Consider the following 16,337-nt stretch of genomic DNA (forward strand, 5'->3'; position numbering starts at 1 on the left):
AAAATTCACTAACAGATTTTCTCAACAATAAGAAAGGAGAAGAAAACTGCTGTATTTTGGATGTTAGCAGCACCACTATTCTATGAGTATCAGAAGGTTTTCACCTTTTGAGAGCATAGGAAAGGTGCACACTGAGCACTCTGCAGTCCTAAGTAACACAAGATGAACTATTTGATGTTACGTGCAAAGCACAAGCAAAAACTCTTGAGGCATAAACACTTAGTTGTGAGGGCTTTTTTTTTTTTTTGCAGTTTACACAGTGAAAATGAAGTTTTCATTTGCTTGAACAAATTTTTATGTTATACATCCAGCAAGGATATCTGGAAAAGATACAGGGGCAGAAAAGTGTTCATGCTAACTTGGGATCTCTGCAGTACTTAAATCTGAACCAGCCAGCTCCACCTCTCTAGTCAATGGAGAGAAATAGGCACTTTGAATGTCTATTTTGGACAACTATCCTAGGAAGGCATGAATCATGCCTTAGAAACATTCATTTTTCCTTGAGCCTTCTAAACTGTAAATCTCTTGAGATAAGGATCTTTTATATGAGTTTGTGACTCCAAATGACACAAGACATTGACATATAATGTCTGGTTTCAGTCCCCAGAAAGAACAGCCTATGAACAAGTTTAAAGAAGAGGTAAAGGACAATCATTTAGAGTAATTCTGAGCACCATCAGAAGACTTAAAATGGGTGATCGATGCAAATGGCACAAAGATAGGATGAGAGCTTTGTGGATCATTGACTTTTGTGACCTTGGTCCACAAACCTATGTACTAAGAACTGATAGAATAAATCAGCGTGGCTAAGTACAGTGTCTTTGTCACTGGATGAAATATTCCCTCACAAATCTTCATAGCCTTCTGCAAACTTTAAACTTTATATCTCTGAGGTAAATTATTATCTCCACTGTCAGTGTTTCCCAGCTAATGCAATGGAAATGAGGAACAGCTTTACCAACAATGAATAACAACCCTACATTAGAAATAAGAAATAGCATGGGAGTCTTCTTAGCAGGTCTGATTCCAGTTCCATTATGATTACTACAGTAATTTTCCAGTTAATTAATCGAATACACTGCAATTCTGACATTCAAATTGCTCATGCTTTCACAAAACACTTTTCTTTGATGCATTGACCCACTGCATTAAAGTAATAAGCAAATTGTTTAAGAACATCAAGTGAAAATAATTTGAACAATTTTCTTTCTTATTCTTTCAAAAGGATCATCTACACCACGTAATAGCCTGCTCCAGCCTCCCATGAATTTCATAGAAAGACTCAAATTCATTTGAATGGGGGCTGATACAGTCCTGTAATTCTACTAATTTAAACCAACTATAAATGAGTCCCCTGTTTTTTAAAATGCAAGGCACAATATTGCCAGGAATAAGAATGTGTTCAACAGGATTTTATTTTTCTTTTATTACTGACTTGACATCTTTCCTTAATCCCGCCAAATAACTGGAAGAGGTGAAGAATAAAAAATAGTACCCAAAGAAAACATAAAATCCTATATGTGGATGCCATGGGACAGAGGGAGAGAAACGGCAAGCGTTTCTCACAGCGGCTTGTGACAAATTTTAGGGAGCTGGAAAGGTGTGATAACCTGTTGACTATAAACAGTTTACAGGTGCTGTTTTTCTACTTTTTTTTTTTTTTTTTTTTTTTGTTCCTCTCAAAGACAATGCGTGAGAAAGATGTTTCTGTTAGTTAGCCAATAGAATGTATCGTACCACTCTATAAAAACCACGTGGTTCTTTTGAACAAAGCCTTCTTTGCCTTTTTTATGATCCTGCCTCTTGCCTGTTCTTGCCCCAACCCCGGCACACGAGTGACACCTATATTCAGAGTTTTGACCATGTTCCCAAACTCAGGAGGTGGCTGTTTGCCAAGCTAAGCTCTCCTCCAGAGCTGGTGAGTGACAGTGTTCTGCAGAGGGTGATGGTTACTGCTCCCAGCTTAGGCAGCACCAAAGGAGCCACAAGTTCTGTCTCAGCTCAGCCCTAACTGGGGGAGAGAGCAAAGTGATGGTGCTGTGTGTGTGCAGTGAGAGAGGTAAGAGCAGGAGCATGCCTGATATCATCTGCTTAAAGGAAAAGTGACACAGAAAACCACTTTTTAGCTAAATCCTTAGCTGATATAAGCCAGCCTAGCTCCACTGAAATCAGCTGATGTCCCACCAGTGAGTATGAGCTGCAGGTGTGTCCCACTGTCCCTGCACGTGGGATGGGCTCACCCTCAGACCATGCTGCTGCTGGAGTCACACAGCCACCAGTGGCCTCACAGGTCCACTCTGCCATTGGGCCCCAGCTGGCATCACTGCAAGAATGCAAAGTAATTCTTGTTTGCTCACAGCTTCACTGCTCCTACCTGTAGTTACTCACCTAAAAACTGAAAGGTATTCTGGTTTTTATACCTCCATTCAGATGCAGACTTACATGGACATTGTTCTGGGAAGCAACAATCCATATTTATCAGCAGTGAAGGCAGGAAAAGTGTTAAGTTGTACAGCATTTGAAACATCCACTTCAGCTGCTCTTAGCCTTTCAATAGTTTATTTGACAAAGAACTGTCAAGGAAGTACTCCAGAGCTGGCAGAAGGCACAGTTGCTGCCTTGCCTTGTGTGCACTGCAGACATTGTGCAGCATTCTGTAGGGCTGTGCTCTCTCTCATCCCCAGGAAGGACAGACACAGTGGAGGTCCTGGCAGCAGTGCATTGTCTCAGGCTCACATTTATTTAATAGAGTGGAAAATCTGCAGAGTTTGGAAGAGTGAGATCGATATTTAAGATAATTTTTTTATTTCACTGCTTCATTTTTTTTTTTCTTAATGTCTGTCTTGGATCAGCTGCTGAGCTCTGTTTGCTTCTGAGAATTATCACCTTCTTCCTCAGTTTCTGGATTTCAAGAAATTATGTAATGCACAATATTGAAAACAAGCAACAGAGGGACTCAGAAAGTGTTGCTAGTAGCTACTTTTCAGATTTTTTTTAAAGCAGTTTATATTTCAAGACAGGATTTCAGGGTTGATTAACTGCCTTTGCTGTTGTTGCAACCATTATTTTGGTAGGCAGCTCTCCAACATCAATGTGTCTATTTTGAAGCTGAATCAAATGATGCAGAAGCATTTATTTGTGTCCATCTCTTCTGGTATCTAGTAAAGTTAAGGGAAAGCCTTAGAGTACTGCCAGAGGCCTTGAGTGTGGGCTTGCTGAGCTAGTCAGAGAGCCATTAGGCATTTCTTACCTGACAGGTCACCCTGCAACCTTTTCAGGGAGAATATTTTGATTGTTTATATATAAATGCCGTTGTTTGAGATACAAAGACAATGGAAACTATGACAACTGGTGAAAAACATCACATCTTATGGCTAAAGCAATGTAATTGCCAGAATTTCTGGCCAATGCTCAGTAAATGTACTGCAAATTGTTAGCACTTTTTGCTATTAACTTCCCCATGTTTTCTTAATAACGTTGTTTTATTTTAATAGACAGTTCCCATAAGGCTGCTCATGTGACTGTGATTCATTATAGACATAAAAGCATTTGTTTTTATCTGAAGAATGCAGAAATCAAAACACTGCATGCAAATACCAGATAAAAGTTGAGAAGCATAGGAGAAATAAAAGATCTTGCATTAGGAAGAGCCAAGCACCGTGAGGGGGAAGGTTACACATCACTCAGTGCCTCACCAACACACTGAGCTCTGAAGCACAAGCCAACATAGTTAAAAACTTCTTTGGTCATCTCCTGTATTTGCGGGGTGCCCCGTGGCAAAAAGGAATGATGAATCTGACTCCATGTTCTCAGAAGGCTAATTTATTGTTTTATGATACTATATTATATTAAAGAATACTAAACTAAACTATACTAAAGAATGCAGAAAGAATACTTACAGAAGGTTGGAGAGATAATAGTGAAAACTCATGACTCCTTCCAGAGCCTTGACACAGCTTGACAGTGATTGATCATTAAGTCAAAACAATTCACAGTAGAAACCAATGAAACAATCACCTGCTGGTGAACAATGTCCACATTCCAAAGCAACAAAACACAGGAGAAGCAAATGAGATAATACTGTTTTCCTTTTTCTCTGAGGCTTCTCAGCTTCCCAGGAGAAGACTCCTGGGCAAGGGGATTTTTCCAGAAAATATGATGGTGACAGTCATCTCTTCCCAGTCCTGCTCCTCCAGGTGAGCTGCACATCAAGCAGAGGGCACAGACTCCCTGTGGCAGAGAGCTGTGTGAGCATTTACCATCACCTGTGCAAACTGCACCTGATGTGCCTCTGCAGAAAAACCTTGGGGCTTTTTTGTATTCTATGCAAAGCCTTCCAGAATCAAGGTCGTGGTCCTCACATGTATTTATACACACACATCCTGGAGCCAGGCTGGAATGGGTACATGGCAGCGCAGACCCGTGGGCGCAGCTGCCACTCTGACTTGCCCCTACATGCAGTTCTCACTTCTACTTATGCCTGCAGGTTTGTATTTTGGACTTTCAGTCTTTAGACCTCAAAGTATGTAAAACATGCTTTGTAAAACACAAAATCATGTGTGTAAGCATGAGGCATAAATTACATTTACATGTAATGACAGTATTCAGTGCTGAAACAAGTAAAACATTCTGATTGAGAAGCTTGTGGAAACTCCATTGCTGATTATTTCTGAGGGCAGAGAAGGTTAATGTGACATAGATGATCCTGATGAGTCCAAACACCTAACAAACAAGCTGCCTGTTTCTCCCCACCATTTGAAAGGAAATCTAGGTGAGCAGTGTCCATGAACATTGATATTGCAGGTGCACACAGGAAAGGAGATGAATCTCTTTGAGGGTGACCAAAAATTTACTAGCTTTTGTCTAAGTAGAAATACATTTGTATTTCTTGTATCTTTGTATTATTAGAACAAGGATTTCTGAGACAATGGAGGCATTCACTCAACTGCCCATTCAAACAAAAGGCAAGTTTGGAATTAAATCCTGACTGGAGTTTAAAATATATATCTGCAGTAAGTTTACATAGCAGTTTGCATAACTGCTGCAGCAAAGCTCTTTCTTCTTCAACAAAATGCTTTGCATCACTATGAAATATTGTACTGTGTGACTAAATGTTTTTGGAACGGCAACTTCACACATCTCAATTCTGGGCTGTCTAAATGTTTGTTGCAACAACAAGAGGGTCTGGTCACACCTGAAAAGTTTGCAACAGTCTTCCTGGCAGTATCCTGGAATTCTTTCGACCTCTAACTTCTACATGTTCAAAAGCAAAATATGAGAACTCTAAAGAGTATCCTAGCTTTTCAGGACTTTAAAAGCCATGTATTTTAAATTTTTGGTCTGGAAGATAGGCTGGGAGTTACATTTTTTCTGGTGATTTGCTTGTTCTAATTTAAAATCTTGTCACAATATCAGCTGCAGCCTCTGGCTACTTTATTCATTAGAAGAATGGTGCTTGTTAAAACAACAAAATATTAGCTGAACTGTGACTTCAGATCCACAACTTAGGAAAACATCTTCATCACTGCTTGCTGCTTCTGACAAAGCTACACTGGAAATTCATATCAAGTAAAATGATAATGAGTCTGCTGTTACAAAAATAATCCTCTTGGTTATTAATAATTGATAAGGTTGGGCACTGATTAATTCATGGCATAATATTAAAAGCACTTTATGAATTAGAGTCAGAAAAAATGGGATTGTTTATGAATAATGAGTTCTTTTGAATAATTTCCAAAATCAATAGACAAAGCTTTAAAACTCCTATGTCTGATGCAGAGCACAATGCTCTGGTCAGCAGCATCCACTGCTCTTTTAACTGGGGAGCTGCTGCCCAGGGTCCCAGCTTGGTCTGGCTGGAAATTCCTGTCCTGAAGAAAAATGTGCTCTGAACTCTGCCCTTCCCTATTGCTCAAAAAAGCTGAGGCAATGCAACAAAAAAACAGCAGAACACATTGCAGCACCAGAAACAAAAAGATCAAGGGGAATCAGTTTGATTTTAACTTGTCCACTCAACCTTCCCATTCATTCCAGTTTTCTTTTAAATATTGTTCACTGCTCATTGTAGCTGTAAGTTCAAAACTTCCTATCTCAGCTTCTGATTCAACCTCCTCCAAAGAAACAAAAATCTCATTAACTTCTATAGAAAAAGGATCATGACCCAAGTGATCACTTAGCAGTGTTTTCTCTCTCCTCTAAAAATGAAGATAGCCACAAGGCTTAAAAAAAAATAATTCTGTAAACAAACAGTAAAAGATATCACAGAACTCCCCTTGGGGCTTAATGAAGAAAGGCTGTTGGGAAGCTTTAATGAATTTTTGCCTACAGAATCCCAGAGAGATGCTCAGAAGTGGATCTGTGCTCCCTCTAGCAGCAGTGAGTCCAACCAGCTCCCAAAGGCACATCTCCAGTGCTAGAAAAGTCTGAACCTCTGCATGAATGTGTTGCAATTTTTACCATATTACCATGAAAAGCCTTTGCCCTAACACCCAACCTAGATGTTATTCACTGGGATGTGAAGGACAGCTTCTCTCTTTGCAGCAGCTTTTCATGTATTTAAAGATTGTTACCAGAATCTCATTTTTTTACTACATTTCCATTATATCTCCATAATGCTAAACAGGTCTACTTAATTCAGCCCCTCTTTGCAGGCTCTGTGTCCTGGATCTATGATTGCTTACATTTCTAACTATTTCTCTCACACTTTTGCTACACTCTGTAGCAGAGGTGAAGAGCTGAGTATGTTCAGTGTGTCCTAGACCATCATGAGTTCTTATTCTATTTAAAAGAAGCTGATAAAATATATGGAGGCTACAAAAAGCTCTTTTTTTAAAGTGAGAAACAAATTAATAACAAGTAATGAAATGCTGGGTAAAAAGGATTCAATACTTTTTAATATAATGACAAAAAATTTAGATGAAAGGCAAAGAACTTCTCACAGATAAAGAACTGGATAGGAAACAAAACAAAAAAAAATTGAAAAATCCTAGCAAAGTCCATCATAACTGTGTATTGAGTCCACTATCTTACTTACCAGTGAACTAGAAGGACACAAAAACTATTTGAAAAATACTGTGTTAACAAGGGTTATCTGAAATTAACTGCATGTCTTATCAGGCATTTGTTACACAACGAGAAAAATAGCAGCATGCACAACAGTAATTTCTCCAATTTATCTTAGGTCAGCTTTTTATGATCCCTGATTATATTTGTTTTTACAGCTTCTCTTACTGTTCATTATGTTTCATAGTCACTGATGGGCAAACCCTCCACGAATTTAACTGGTCCCATTTGGTCTCCACAGTGTATTATGTCAATATGTTCCACAGCTCAGTCATGTACTCCCTGAAAAAGGCTTTCCTTTTATTGTTTTAAGCCTATTAAACATTATTTTCTTGGCTGCCCTGCTGTTGTTGAATTGTGAAAAACAGTGAATAATCAATGCCTATTCACTTTCTTCAGGAATTTATAGGCTTTTTCCAGACAGCCTAAATCATCTATTTTCCAATCTGTTTGTTCTGCTCTGTTAATTGCCTTATTTTATAGAAGCTGTTCAAAATTTTGATCAGCTTTGTTCTACTCAATCCCCTCTGAGATGGAGTGACCAGGAGTCCACAAAGCATTCATGGCTGGACATGATGAATTGAGTGCTACTTGCCTTGTTATTTTTACAGAAAATACATAGAGTTTTTTTATGTGATTCTGTATTTTTCCAAGTACCGAAGTAAAAGTTATTGTTAGACAATACTTTGGTTTTCCTTTCACTCTGTTTGAAACATAAAAACAAAGAGCTGGTGTGATATTTTACAGAGTGTTATGCTTCCCATTTCAATTGCATGAACTCTCACAATTGCATTCAACTGCATTCAACTCTCACAGTTCAAACAATTTCAAATGTCTACTAAATATAAGTATTCCTTACATATTCATATATTTTGTGGTACACCTTGAGCTTTCATTTTTACTGCCCTAATTGCCTTAGCTCTCTGACCACAGCTGACAGTGTTTTCTGAAGACCATTGCTAAAAACTTTACTCTGTAGCTGACCAGCTCTTCCCTGGCTTCTTCCTTTCTCTCTGAAGCTACTTACAGAATGTTTTCTTGTTCATCTTAATGACCCTTGCAAGCTGTACCTCATTTTATACTTATTTTCTGCCTTCTGCTATTGTCCATGAATACTTATCTCTACTTATCTGTCCCTGGCTTAATTTGCCCATCTCCAGACTTCCTTCCTGTATTTCCACCTGTGATCCAGCCACAGAAATCTCTTCCTGCATTTCATCCTCAGCACTTGCACAGTTTGTAGCTGTGCCATTACTGGTCCTTTCTTAAGAGAGCTCCCTATTAGCTCATTTTCCTGTTTATACAGATTTTATTTGAATAGCAATGCTCTGGGTTTGATGATGCCTTGACAGCACAGGGATGGAACAGTCTCAGTCACAAGGATTTCCTTCCTTAACAGACCTCAGATTTTTTCAAGAGCCCTAATTCCATTATAACTTGTATTGTGACTGATTTCACTGCCTACTCTCAGGAAACTGCATCTACCTCATTTTCACAGAAAATTTGTCTGTAGAGGATCCCTGCTATGGCAATTGCCTTTGTTGCTGTTTAAAGAATTCCTATTAAGTACATCTATATTTTCAGCACTTAAATAAAAACCTTGCAGATACACAGAAATGCCTTTTTATTTCTGAAAAAGATGCATATTTTTATGTTAAAATTCAGACCATGTAAATAAGGTATTGCAAGACATAAGAAAGTAAATAACGTGATCAATGTAAAGATTTTGTTAGAAAAAGCAAGAATGGACATATATATGGAATTTTTGCAACACAGGCTGCCTTCCCTGAAAGAAACAGTGTATCATAAAAGTAAGCATTCAGCATAAAAATAAGGACAATTAAACTTGGCAGCTCACACACAGGGACTCCAATTCCCAGACTTTGACAACAAAAACATTATTTGTGTGTGTTTCTGTGTGTGTGTGTGTGTGTGTGTGTGTAAGGTGCTGTAGAAGGGTTTCTGATTGGTTTCTCTAAGATATCAAAACTTCACAGAGCTACCAAAAGGCTGCTCACAGATGTTACAGAATATGAAGTTCATTGGCTGCTTCTCAGCCAGCACCTTGGAAAATATCTTCTGCATCTGAGTGTTTAGTCAGGTGGAGTTGCATGGTCTTTACATTTCTACATGGACCATTTTCTCAAACCCTATAGCAGAACTCAGTTCTTCAAGTCAAACACCTCATTAATTTTATTTTACGTGATAAATGTTACTTTTCCTATGTCTGCCAATCAAATCTGGGATAATCCTGCAAGAAGCTGAATTCAACTAATATCAGCAATACCATATATTCAACTTTGGCCCATCTTGCCATAATTCATATTACATTTAAGAGCCATTGCTCTATTCAATTATTGTCTTGGCTTTGTTGGAAATGTGTCATCATTGCCATCATTCAAGTTCATTCTTGATTTTTTCTGAGATTTCTATAGTTTTTTTTGAAAGTCCTTTCATTTTTACAAGTATTTATCAACTGTTCTGCTTCATTGTTTGTACTGTATCACAGATAACAAAGTTTGGACTTTTCTTTTTTTTCTCAGCATTTTGATGAACTGTCTGTAAAAATCAGAGGTTTCCTTCCAATTTTTTATGTACAGGAACTCCTTGATTATTCAAAAATAAACCTGGGAAAAAAACCCAAACCTCAAAACTTTATTAAAATGTAACCAAATTTAAAACAAAAATAATACCAGATGAGAAAGGAAATTCAAAAGGGATCAGCAATTAAAGGTCATGTCTTACAAAAGAAAAAGTGAATGTTATTTTATTTCTTGATTAGCTAAGTTGTTTCTGGATGAGATGTTCTGTATCAGCCATCCAGAAAAACTTTATAAGAGTGAGCCCGAAGTATATAATAAATACTTTTAGCTTCTAATGTTAAGGTCTTGACAATAAACTTTCTTTTTGAAAGGAGAAGTTCAGTATCTGCCGCTGTATGAGTCCAATTTCTAATAAGCCCTTCAGCATTAATGGAGAAGAGTCTCATATTCCATATTAATGGATCCCAGAAGTGCTGTTTGATGACAAATGTACAAGTAGTTTTATCTTTTGGGCACAGTAGCTGAATTTATTTGACTTGGCATGGAAAGCACCAAGATCTGCCTGTAGCCTGAATGTATTGAATAATATCAGTACTAAAGGCAGTAATCTGGAAGCATCCAGAGAACAAAATCCAGGGTCACCAACAGAAGATGAAGAGTGTAAGATTTTTTTTTTATCCATATCCTATAGCTGGACATGGCTTCCTTATTATTATAAATATTTTTGATGACTTATACAGCCTTACTGAAAGACAGTAAACACTGATTCTGAGCAATGCAGGCTTCTAAGAGTGCATTTAAATAAACAAGTAAAGGTGTCTCAGCCACACAGCATTGGCCAACTCTGAACTGCACATAGAGCTTTCCTGCCATGGGATTCAGGCAAACGTTTCCATACAAAAATATAACAGAAAAAATCCAGACTGGGTAAATCAATCATCAAAAAGGATCCCCAATCTCCTTTCCTCACAATAATCTTGATGTAGACTCATTGAACTTGCTAAAGATAAATTTGGTGTTTTCATTAATCTGTTATGCAATTTTAAAGAGAGACACCTATTTAAGGAAACATTATTATCAATTGTATTTTCACATGCTACTTTTGATCAAAGGACCAGTTGTTGCACTTATTCATCGAAAGATGGTCTAAATTGTATTTATATTACGTTGTCCTGAGGTGGCTTGTGTTTAAATTTTTATCCCCAGACTGACAAGTTCTAGCTTATATAGGTAAATCTATTTTAGGCAGTTTTCTCTTTCTGATATGCTGTTTTGTCTTTAAGTGCCACTCACTACAAGGGCTATGGCTCCTGAGGTTTCATGCTCAGCCATATACCCGCAGTCACAGATTCTCATTTTAAGATGAAAGCATTTACACAGATTGTAAAAACTCTCTGTCCTGCAGTTCCTCATAGACCCATCTGTGTATTTAATGCAGACAGTTCCCCAGTTTGCATCATTTAACTTTGGAAAGTTCCACTTTAGTTTTTTAGCAGGTCAGGTAATATATTTTTCTTTTTGGTAAAAATTAATTTACAAAAACAGAATTACTCTCTGGCACTGGTCTGTGCATGGCCCAGGAATACTGGAGTGATTAGGGGATGTCTCTTTCCTGTAGCACTGTGATTTCAAAGGCAGCAAGTGGGATGAGACCTTTTTCTCCCTGGGAGGCACAAAGGTAACCAAAAATCAGGCAAGGCTGATAACCAGAAAAAATTCAGTTGAGATGGCAGAATGTTTTTAACCAAGTTTCAGAAGGGAGCAGCCTTTCCACGTCTGCACTGATGAGAGAGAGGGAAGAGCCTGAGTCAGGCACTGATGGTGCCATCAGTGTTTGCATCCACTGCCAAGAGCAGCACCAAGCAGCTCTGCTCCAGCAGCCATCAGGACACAGAGCTGGCCACTGGTGGAGCCCACGGGCAGCAGGTGAGAGCAGTGCTGTGCTGGGCTGGCTCTGAGCACAGGGAGCACCGACGGAGCGCTGTCCATCAGCCGCGACACACCAGGAATGGGGGACCAACCAAAATCATGGGCTGTGCTTGTCTGCTGCTGTTTTAGTTACAGATCCACACTGACACCAGTGCTCAGGGGCACCCTGTAAAAGTCCCCAGCGTGACTCTGGGGAGCGCAAAAAGGTTTCTGCTCACTTATCTTTCTTCCAAAGCTGATCACTCACAAATCCTATTTTCATAGTCGGGTTGCAACTGTTCAAGTTAAGGACTACTTCTGAAAGCAAGACTGCTCTTTTTGCATGAGTAAGACAAGTCTACTTTGTGTTTGTCGTTCCCCCAGCAAGGGTGAGTGGCTGCTTGGGCCCTGAAAACCTCATTTTCTGTCCCAATATTTTTTGTTTGTTTGCTTAATAAGGGAGGGAATTGTAGGAAATTAGAAGGGTGGGAATTGTTGGGAGCAGGAGTGTATTCAAGTACCTGAATTGTTGAGCTCACCAGCAAGTAAACAAATTGAGCTGAGCTTTTGCTGTGTTTTGGTATTCATTTTTTTCTGCTTCTATCAATATCTCAAGTTTGGATAATTGTTTTCAACATTTTTTTTAGGAGTGTGTTCATTAACAAACAAAAGAAAATTCAGTTTCATACTATTTTCAATTACTTGATTTGTGTGAGATTAGCCACCTCATCTACAGCATGAAGTACCTGAGTAATGTATAGGAACATGGTTCTCCCCATTCATTTTATAACATAAAACTTTATGTTTTTATTTTTTGAGATATATTTGCAGTCATGCTGCAGATAACACACAGTCTTGGGGAAGCAGAACAGTATTCATATATATTTAGCAGGGCCCATTTAAGTTAATATAAAATCACTGTTCCTTGAGATTACATAGGAAAGAAGTTTTACTGCAAATGTGGAGGCATGAAAGCACTATTTTGTGGGCACAAAGCAGTATAATAGTTATTTCTGGAAAGCAAATAGCAATTCTAATCTATAATCTCATTAAAATATCAAAGCAAATTCATTGATGCTCCTGACAAGTAACACCACAATGCCATCGAAATGTGAGGTTACTGAAAAGCAGAACATGACTTTGACAATGATGATTATTTCCACACATGATAGCGAGGAACTGCCATACTGAATTCTGTTCCTTGTGGTTTTTAGGCCTTCCTGGATTTTAGCTGTACAAAACTAGGTGTCTGCTACCAGATCCTACACCCACATGTAGAGTTAAGTTACATCTCCCATTTTTAATTGTATGCAACACCATTATTGACTATCTAAAAAAGGCTTTGTGCTGTGTATGCTTTTTAGTTTCACTGTGCTTGAATGTTTTATTGGAACATTTACTCAGGTGACTTGAGAATTACTGGGTAGTAAATGCACTAGTTAGGGAACTTAGCTGTGGGATTTTATATTATTTTTCAAATAATGGGCTAAGGTGCAGCTATATTTTGTCTAATTTATCTTTGAAGGCTATTAGTCATCCTTTGCTACAGATTAACCTTGCAGGTTTGAAGCACTAATAAAAATAAACTTGTGATTTCAGAAGGGAAGCACACAACTCTTTTAATGCATGTATTGCATAGGAGAAATTATTTTCGTACATTCCATGTCTAGTTTTAGTTCTGATTATTGATTTGAATGGATTTTCACTTAAAGTTGATCTCTCAGTCATAATGAGTCATATTTGACATTTGGTCTTGAGCCATAAAGGTCTTAATATTTTAGCTGTATCCAGGTCATCAGTGTCTGCAGCCATCCATTGGCCACGTTTTCTGCTTTCACAGTACCTCTGATCATTTGAAATATGTTTCCTTGAGGAGAATTCCAGTCTTAAAATTCCCTAGTAAAAACTCATGACTCAGTGTTTTTACAGTGTTCAGATCTTTAGGGATACTGAGCCACATATTGCTGATGCAGTAGCACATGAATTCTGTAGTGTTCTAATTACTGTCTACAGATGTACAAACAAGTATTTGATCCAAAAGATTGATTCATTGCATCTGCCTTAAATACTCAGGTTCCCTGTCAAACAAGGAGATACCTCTCAGAATGAAATTTTCAAAGTCTTTAAGGATGACACCTGTCTCTCTAGCTTTTATAAAGCAAATATTTCCTAACTGGGATATTCAGCTTCCCCCAGCCAGTGAGGAAGTGCCCAGAACCAGTGGCATAGGAAGCTCAAGAAGGGAATGGTCTGAACCATACCCAGACAACTGCCCTGCATAGGGCAGCCTAAAATCCATACTTGCTATAACAGACTGTTAATTTAAATTGGTTTCTCGTGTCATGGGAGACAGAGGTAACAAAGATTACCTGTAGAAGGCAATCTGATTTTCAATGCATTTTCCACTGATGAGGGCTAGGAGCAAACAGACTGGTGTTTACAGATGTTGACAAGTTCCCCCTTATTTCCATGAAATTAATTACCTACAGACTTTTTAATCTCCCTTTACATGATGTGGAAAAAAAAAAGTCTGATTGCCAATCTCAGTTATTTAAACACTTTGGAAATCACTGCCATATGTCAACATGTATGCACAAGCCCTGATCTTGAACACGTAATTTTTATTCATCCTTAATGCAGCTAAATGCTTTTGTTTTCCCAATCTCTGAGCAGACTGGGAGCTGTTTGCTGCAAAATCCAATTCTTTATTGCATGAGACTGCAGCTAATTCAGGGACTATCTGTGTGTACTTATAACTTAAATCATTCCTTTCAATGTGCTGTATATCGTGCTTGTCAAGGTTCAGCTTCATCCTCAGTGGTGTTGCCTGCTTACCTAGTTCTGCCCTTTCCCAATGGAACTCATCACTTTCCTTCTGAGCTTGCACATAAACAATCTTGAGACAGCACCGTATTTTACAAGTTTTCCTCATTTTGGTGAGCCATGCAAAAAGGGCACTTTCTGCACAGCCAGATTGCAAAGGGTTCTGTGCTGGAGTTGCTGCCCATTCTCCCAGTGCTCGCTCTCAGTTGCACAGCACTGCCCCATGAAGCATCCAACAGCAAAGTGTGATTGTGACCCTGAACACAGGCAGGGCAGGGCAGGGCTGTCCCACCCCAGCCTCCCTGATGTCCGTGTGTCCTTGCTCAGACCAGTGAGGAGGAGCAGGTGTCTGCTAGAACAGTGGCTGGCACCTTGAAGGGTCCACTGAAGGTTCATGTGTCACAAGAAGCACCTCCTGATGGATGACTTCTCTCAGAGAGCATGACAATAGCACAGAGAGGGATAATTAGCTCTAAGGTAGCTGTCTGAGGTACCATGAGCAATGATGCCTGAGGTTTCACTGCAGCTATAGAACCATTTGCCAAAGACTGTGTTGCTGTGAGTATTCTGTATATCTAAGCCAGATGGACTTAAGGTACTGCAGGCGGATCAGCTGCAACCCTTATGCACAGGCAAGTGCTCTTCAACTTGCTTTCTGTACATTTTCTGTCTTTTCAGAGATGTCAATATCTCTTTTTAGGCCCAACCACTTATAGGAGGTATAAAGGGTCTGTGTTTCTGATGAGGGATTAATCTCGCTGAACTCCAGTTCTCAAGTACTTGCAGCTGGAGCTGCAGTACTGGCTGACATTTCTTCAGCACCCTGCTCTGTGTCATCAACTCATAAGATCTCATCACACAGCTTTTTATTCTTTGGGTATTTTTCTGAAACTTTTACTTCTTCTGTGACTCTGAATTTTTCATACTGCGACTTCTTTTTTTGTTGTGGAAAATGTTTCATCCATAGCCGCAAGCACTGGAAAGGGAATAAAGAACTAACATCTATAATTGCCAATGCCACATGGTTTTTAAAAGCCTCAATTGAAATTACCAAAAGTTGATCACTGCTAAATGTAGCCCCCAATCAGAACTGGAGACAACTTTGGCAAGCAGTGCATGCTGTGGTTGCTGTCAGCTGCCCAACTGCAGGATTGTCCAAGGCTTCTCATCCTGAATTCTGGTCTCCTCTGAGGAAAAGAGCAGAGGGACTCCCCATCATTACAGGGATCTGCAGGTAGATAAAGGAGCAAAGAAAAAGTAATCAAAATTAGAAACAAAACTGCTTCATGTCAGGTGTGTAAGGTACAAAAGAGGAGGAATGGGAAAAGTGACAAATCTAGAGGTGCTCTGAGGAACGGAAGAATGCAAGCAATGAATGAAAGTGATTTCAAGGAGAGGAAACAGTGAGGGAGGAGCACAGTAGAGAAATGTGGGTAAATCCCTTTCAGGCAGAACCATCAGCATGCCAGTTCCCATCTGAGTGTCCATCCTCTCCTGTGGAGTCTTGCTGAACAGGAATCTGCCAGATGGTGATCTGAGGAGAAGGAAAGCAACACACCCTAAAACATCTGTCCAGGGACATTTTCTACTTGTAGAAAAGGGACAGTCAGGAGAAATCCTTTGGGAGAAGGAAGGAAACCTTGACAATGGTTTACAGGGAGTATTGCTTCTCTCAGCTATTTATACTGCACATACATTGCAACAGAATCTCTGCCTCTGTATCTGTACGATGTTGAGCACATTTCAAGAGCTGTAGTCAAATAAAAGGGAAATACAGTGGAAAAAGAAACCATGGGATTTTTGTTCCCAAGAAACTCAAGACAATCCTACTGAATGACAATTTATCTACATTTAAGGGTTTCATTCCCACAGTATGTTTGTGGTATGTCTTCAGCTGTCTTAAAAGCTGAAAAGTGATTTTATGGAACATAGTTTATTAGTTTGGGTTAGTTTGTTGGTGTTTTGGTGCTTTTTTTTTTTTTTGTAGACATATATTATAGC

The sequence above is a fragment of the Ammospiza nelsoni genome, chromosome 5 (genome assembly GCF_027579445.1).
Source record: "Ammospiza nelsoni isolate bAmmNel1 chromosome 5, bAmmNel1.pri, whole genome shotgun sequence".
NCBI lineage: Eukaryota > Metazoa > Chordata > Aves > Passeriformes > Passerellidae > Ammospiza > Ammospiza nelsoni.